The 7,678-nt window shown below is 42.6% G+C and overlaps 1 pseudogene; it reads left to right on the top strand.

Moving 5' to 3' along the window:
- Nucleotides 3,257-5,169, top strand: Gm14132 (predicted gene 14132; annotated as a pseudogene).
- Nucleotides 5,170-7,678: the final 2,509 nt, after the last annotated feature.

Here is a 7,678-nt window from a genome sequence, read left to right as displayed (position 1 = left end):
TCTTCCATCTCATGTATTCTGTTGTTGATGCTCGCATCTATGATTCCTGATTTCTTTCGTAGGGTTTCTATCTCCAGAGTTTTCTCATTTTGGGGTTTGTTTGTTTGTTTTTGTTGTTTTGTTTTGTTTTGTTTTTTGTTTATTGCTTCTACTTCCCTTTTTATATTTGGATGGTTTTATTCAATTCCATCACCTGTTTGGTTGTGTTTTCCTGTAATTCTTTAAGGGACTTTTGTGTTTTCTCTTTAAGGCCCTTCTTCAAATCTTCTACCACCATCATGAAATATGATTTTAAATCTGAGTCTTGCTTTTCCGGTGTGTTGTGGTACCCAGGACTCACTGTGGTGGGTGTACTGGGTTCTGATGATGCCCAGTGTTCTTGGTTCCTGTTAGTAAGATTCTTAAGTTTGCCTTTCACCATCTGGTAATCTCTCATGTTAATGTTCTAGCTGTCTCTGGTTGGAGCTTGTTTCTCCTGTGATCCTGTTAGCCTCTGTCAGCACTTCTGAGGGTCCGACTCTCACCTGAGTCCCAGTGGTCAGAGCACTCTCTGCAGGCAAGCTCTCCTCTTACAGGGCAGGTGTCCAGATCTCTGGCGCTCTGATTCACCTCCTGAGTCCTGGTGTCAGAGCCCTTCCTGTAGGCTGACTCTCCTCTGGCAAGGAAGGTGCCCAGGTGTCTGGGTCTCAGCTCTGCCTCCTGGCTGAGGGTGAAGGCCCGAAGAGACCCTGACCAAGAAGCTCTGTTGCTTCTGTCGCCCATGTGCTCTCCCATGATCATGAGGTCCTTATTTTACTAGGGGTCCTGTCGCATGGTGAGTCTTCTGCGTCCCTCGACACCCTAGGCAGGGTTCACTTGGAATATGGTGGGCTGGTCCTGACTAGAATGGTTCCTAGCATCTGTTTGGGCTTCCTTTGTCCCTGTTCCTGCTTGTATAAAACCTTCTGTGATTCTTTGGAGCTGATGTTCCATTCCACTCACCTGTGATCCGGAGGTGATCCGCATCTTTGAAAGTACTCTGGAGCCCTTAGTGGCCTCTGCTGGGTTCAGGAGGATGATCCATTTGCTTCTTTAGAATTATATCCAGATGACTCTATGATTGCCTGTGAGAAAAACAGCTAAATGCTGTTAATTTTAAATCTAAGAGACACATGAGAATTTTACACTCCAAATATAGTTCTAATAACACTTGCACTTCAGGTGAAGACAGTATAAGCGTGTGTTACTTTATATTGAAACATTGTTTTAGTAAGCATCCCATGTCCTCATGATCATGTAGGCATGAGTTTGAATAAATGGAAAGAATGGGTTTTCTGCTGTGAAGAAAATTCAGAGAAAGATGAAGAGTGAGCTTCCACACATCCTTCACTGGAACAGATCTATTTCTTTTGCATTTGTGAGCTTCAGATTCAAATTATTCCTGTGCTTTAGCATTCCAACATCACTTGACCTATCAGCAGCCTTGCATTGTTGAATACAACATTTACATTGTCTTCATGCCTGCTGACTCTTCAGAGCTATGCAATTTTTCCAAGTATTAGAAACATTGTTTTTTCTGTGTCCTCTTTTAATACTGGAATGCAAAAGAGCTCATGGGAACTTCAGTTTAAAGTCAAAAGTGAATCTGTAACTTCTTCTTAGGTGGTGCCTAAAAACAACAACAACAACAACATTTTTATTTGATGTGATCCTATGCAAAACAACATGTTTGAAGACCCAAGATGACTTGAGCAACTGTTCCTTAAATGTAGAGACTGATCAGCAGGAGGTATGAATATAACACATGCCAGAGACATTTTGTGCAAGTAGAGCTTGTGAAATTGTGAAAGTACAATTGGGATAATATTCATAATTGCATGCAATATTTGCAAACATGGAAGTAAGTGTATATTTGTGTGTGTGTGTGTGTAAGAATGTGTTTGTGTGTATGTACATGTGTACATGTGTGTGTGTGTGTGTGTGTGTGTGTGTGTGTGTGTCTGTGTGTCTGTGTGCATATAAGTAAATCAAAGTGTATCTGAACTTTTCTTTGGTAAAGGTGGAAAGTTTTGTGACACTTGGGTTTTTACAGAGTGTGTGACTTGGGTTTTTACAGTGTGTGTGTGTGTTTCTGTGTTGTGTACTTAGTTAAGAATTCATCCATGAAGTATTGATAGTATATGTAGCATTGGGGGAACAGTGTATCTGTACACATAAATACTTTGAGTTGCTCAGTAGGTTAAAATGTGAATTGTGTACTCTGAGATCACTGTGGTATTGCTTAGTTGAACTGGAGGAGACAGCAAGAGGTTGCATTGTTGGGGAGAAACATTTACACCTTCAAACAGAGCTTCTGTCTAGACTACTATGAAAGGATATAAGCCCTGCAGTGCTTCTCTTTGCACTCAGTGACAGTGTATCCCCTGATAGTGGTACACTGGAGATACAGTAGATTTGTGTACAGTGGCAATTCCTCTTCATGCCACCTTTGCTACTATGAAGCTTTCAGGAATTTGTGTGTACCATGCCACTGAATGTCCCTCTCTAGGAGTGATAGGGTAGTGTGTACTAAATGTATGCTATGATCCTGACTTCTGAGATTCTAGAATGGGTCATAGGTTATTCCTTAAAGGGATGTCTCGACAAAAATAAAAGATCTTTGACCCTTAAAAGTAGATAGATGTCATATGGCATCATTGTGTTGTAGATCAGCAGACACTGCTTAATGAGGCTGAGTGTTGTTAATGTTTGCAGAGGTTTGTTTTTACATTCACCAGTCAAATTCCCTCAAACATTTCTGGTCTCAATTTTCCTCTTAGCTTTATCTAGCACTGATCAACCTTCTTTGTTTACTTTTATAGTGTGAATTCTGTACTTTAGAGGTCCATTCTCTCTCCTGGGAGAGATTTATCGCCCTGAAGAGCTCTAGCTGTCATGCTATATAAGTTTTTGTCAAGTGGTACTGTGTAGGATACAGCCATTTCTGGTACTGCCTCATCACTCCAGTGGATGATCTTGTCTTGATGGATGCATTTCAGATTACCAGCACCAAAATCATCAGTGCATTAGACTGCTAAGTATATGAAATTGCACCCAAGTAGCTTCCTCTTTTCCCTTCCTCTGCAAATGTTCCAATGCATTGCCCACATATGTTTGCTAATTTCTTGCTCAATAAAATGTCCAACAGCTTTTTTTTGTGTGCTCCAGTCTCAGTGTATCTAACATTGTGGGATTGAAAAGAACCTAAAGAGGGCTCCATATGTGTATATCAAGTCAAGGCCCCATCAGAGTCCTTTTCTTCTGAAGACTTAGAAGGCAAAAGCACAGAAGCAGCAGGGTTTTGTAAAAAGAAGTCTAAAAATAAAAAGTGTTCAGGAACCAGGAATTGGAGCCTGTCCCTAACAGTCTTGATAGCTTGGATACTATCTCTGAGAGACTTGATGGTACACACCATGGAGGAGTTGTTGGGGCTGGAGAAGAATGTGAGAGCACCAAAGAATTCCACAGTATCAAGAAAAAGTCCAAGAAAAAGAAGCACAAATCCATTGCTCTTGCCACATCTAGTGACAGTGCCTCAGTGCCAGACAGCAAGGCTAAGAATGCCCTGGTGGACTCCCCAGAAGGCAGTGGTGCTGTGAGGGAAGAGGACATGGACCACATGGCAGCAGAGGCAGAAGCCCAGGCTTGTTCCACTGAGAAGCACAGGGAAGAGATGCAGAGGTTAGAACCTACTCATGAAGAAGAAAGCAATTTGGAATCAGCTAGCAATTCTGCAACAAGACACATATCTGAGGACAGGAGAGATTCTGATTACTCGGATGTTGATTTGGGCTCTGCAGTGAGACAGCTTTGAGAGTTCATTCCTGAAATACAGGAAAGGGCGGCCACCACCATCAGACACATGTATCAGGACGACCTAGGAGGCTTCAAAGAATTTAAGGCACAAGGTGTGGCTATTAGATTTGGCAAATTTTCTGCTAAAGAAAATAAACAAATAGAAAAAAATGTGCAAGATTTCCTATCCCTGACTGGAATTGAGAGTGCAGACAAGCTGCTGTACACAGACAGATACCCAGAGGAAAAGTCTCTGATCACCAACCTAAAACAGAAGCATGCCTTCAGACTGCACATTGGGAAGGGCATCGCTCGGCCCTGGAAGCTCATGTACTACCTTGCGAAGAAGATCTTTGATGTGAATAACTACAAAGGAAGGTTCAATGAAGAAGATACTAAGAAGCTGAAGGCATTCCATTCCCTCCATGGAAATGACTGGAAAAAGATTTGGGCCATGGTGGCCCGAAGCAGCCTCTAAGTCACCCTCAAGTTCTCTCAGATTGATGGTAATAGAAACCATGGTGCTTGGAGTAAGGCAGAAACCCAGAGGCTAATCAAGGCTGTGGAGGACGCGATCCTAAAGAAGATATCTCCCCAAGAGTTAAGCGAACTGGATTCTAGACTCCAGGAAGTCGCCTGTCAATTGTCCGGGAAAAATTCTACAGGGGCATATCATGGGTGGAGGTCGAAGCTAGAGTGGAGACCCGGAACTGGATGCAGTGCAAAAGACAGAGATTTTTACCAAAAGAATGACCCATGGTGGGTTCGTGTATCATGGGGTCAATGCTCTACAGGCCAAAATCACTTTTATTGAAAGGTTGTATGAACTAAATGTGAATGATGCTAATGAAATAGACTGGGAAGATCTTGCTGGCGCCATAGGGGATGTCCCTCCACCTTTTGTTCAGGCAAAATTTTATATGCTGAAAGCTGCCTGCGTTCCCTTTTGGCAGAAGAAGACTTTTCCAGAAATCATTGACTATTTATATGAGAATAGTCTGCCTTTGCTGAAGGAAAAGTTAGACACGAAAATGGAGAAAAAAGATGGCCAAATTCAAACACCCGAAGCTCCCAAACAAGAATTCCTGTTCAAAGACATCTTCCATTGCGATGATGACAGTGATGAAGGGAGCCCAGAAGAGCCCAGTGCCTCTGATGTGTTGTGACTGGATCGCCTCTTCCTCAAACTGCTCTCTGTTCCCTTGGACCTGTGTTGTGCATAGGCCATAGATCCCACTCGCATGTGATACCTCTCCCAAGCTGGGCACCAAGTCACACGGTGTTCTGCTGGAGTATTGGTAGTCTGCATCGGAGCCTAGCTGGTAGTCTTGAAGAGTCTGTCAGCTGGACACAGCCCCACTGGATTCTCAGGACTGGGTGAAAGGGGCACTCTTTGGTCAATCAGGATAGTTAAACCAACTGTAGGGGTTTCAGAGAAGAGAACTTAGAGTTTGGGTAACAAGAAGCATTCCACGAGATCTGTGCATGGCAGTGCACACTATGCACTATGGAGATAGGTGGGGGGAGTGGGAAGGGAGTCACAGGATTGAGGCCAACCTGGGCTACATAGTTGCTCCAGCAGACACACACTCAATGGGATGCTGGAGCATCCTCCCAAAGGAGAAGTTCATTGCCCAGAGAGCAGGCGAGTACTGCAGAGAAGCTCTAGCTCTGCAGGCCCCAATTTCCCTGTGTTCCTTCTAGCTCTTCCCATACTCAGGCTGTCTGTTGTTGCTCTGCAGAGAAATCTGTCCATGTGTGACCCTTAGCAGAACACTGCTGCAAGGGAGTCTGGGACACACAAATGTTCAGACTTCTGCCCCATCTGTGCTGGGGAGACAGAAGGGAAAGTGAGGCTAATGAAACTGTCCATATACTGCCGTCTCCGTTGGTGCCACTCAGCAATCTTCTGTCTCCCGAGAACTCTCAGACGTAATTTCTGTGGCACCATTAGAAGGTGGGCTAGCAGGAGCTTCTGCTTGCCATGTACCTAGCACTTCCCCAGATGTGAAGATAACGGAGTAATCAGGTGGAACGCACTAATGCACCCAGCATTCACGTGGGGCAGGAGGATCAGGAGTTTAAAGTGGTCCTTACAAATAGCAGGCTCTAGGCCAGCCTGGGCTATAGACGACCCTGGCTCTAACAATCACACAAATAAAACATTGTGTAAATGATGGTATTTTAGTACATGGTTCTCTACCCAGCACCTCTGTCCCTCAGGCATTCTAGACTCTGTGCTGACAGGACTAAATTGCTCCTACAAAAATAATAGTACTAATGTATAATTCAATTCTATATTTGTGAGAAGAAAAAATGAATATTCTTTAACAATAAGTATGGTCCTAGAATGGGATATCATATGGTAAATTACAGTGATAACAATAGACCTGGTTGACATGACATTATATTTTTGTGAAGTATTTCAGAAGAATATATATTTTCTCAATTTTATAAAAATGAAAAATAAAAGAAATTGGTTGTTTATACAAAAACAAATCCAAGGTACAAGGTGGGAAAATGCTTTCATAGAAATCACAGTTTCTCAGTAAAGCTGTTGCTCACAGCTCCTTTAACACTGAAGGCAGATGAGCATAAAACCTGAACCCAGCAACTTCTTAAGTCTGCTGGATGGTGACTGCAAGTGAAACACATCAAGTGGAAGTACAGCCTTAGAGCTAGGTGGAACACAAGGACTATAGGAATGGCAGAAACTGCAGATACTCCTAGGCCCAAATCAGAAGGTGAGGCTCTATGTGTTGCAATATGCAGAGTAGCTATGAAACACAGGAAGTAAAAATTTGAAAGTTTCAGAAACAGCTATGCCTCAGAGCTGGTACAGTAACTAGCAATTCCCAAATGAACATCTTATTGAAAGCCATCTACAGATACAATGCAATTCCCATCAAAATTCCAATTCAATTCTTCACCCAGATAAAGCATTTCTCAAATTTGTCTGGAATAATAAAAAGCACAGGATGGCAAAAATAATTCTCAACAATAAAAGAACTTCTGGTAGAATCACCATCCCTGACTACAGAGCAATTGTGATCAAAACTACATGGCATTGGTAAATTGACAGGTAGGTAGATGAATGGAATAGAATTGAAGTGCCATAAGTGAACCCACACACCTATTGTCACTTGATCTTTGACAAAGGATCTAAAACCATCCAGTGGGAAAAAAAACAGCATTTCCAACAAATGGTGCTAGTTCAACTGGAGTTCATCATGTAGAAAAATGCAAATTGACCAATTCTTACCTCCCTGCAAAAAGCTCAAGTCCAAGTGGATCAAGGACCTCCAATAAAACTAGATACACTGAAACTGATAGAAAACAAAGTGGGTAAGATCATCTTATACATAGGCACAGGGGGAAAGTTCCTGTATAGAACACCAATAGCTTATGCTCTAAGACCAAGAATTGACAAATGGGACCTCATAAAATTGCAAAGTTTCTTTAAGGCAAAGGGCATTGTAAATAGGATATAACAGCAACCAACATATTGGGAAAAGATCTTTACCAACCATACATCTGAAAGAGGCCTAATATCCAATGTAAATAAAGAACTAAAGAAATTAAACTTCAGATAATCAAAGAAGCCTATTAAAAATGGAGTACAGAGATAAAGAATGGTAGCCTTTTAAATTCATAAATAGAGACATGTGGGAACAACAACAAAAAAAGGAGCCCTGGGGAGAGACAGGGGAAGACCCACACCCCACCAGAGTACAACCTATTCTCTGGTCAGTCAGGTGTGGGAGGGCTGCCATACACCTTCCACTCATCCCTGGGTTGGCATTCAAGCCTCTGAACCACTCTTCAGTTGGTGGCCAAGGGGCAGCCCTACCTGGGAACCCCAGAG

This window comes from Mus musculus, chromosome 2, assembly GCF_000001635.26.
Source record: "Mus musculus strain C57BL/6J chromosome 2, GRCm38.p6 C57BL/6J".
Lineage (NCBI taxonomy): Eukaryota > Metazoa > Chordata > Mammalia > Rodentia > Muridae > Mus > Mus musculus.
The sequence above is the reverse complement of the archived record's forward strand: the minus strand, read 5'-3'. Positions and strand labels throughout refer to the sequence as shown.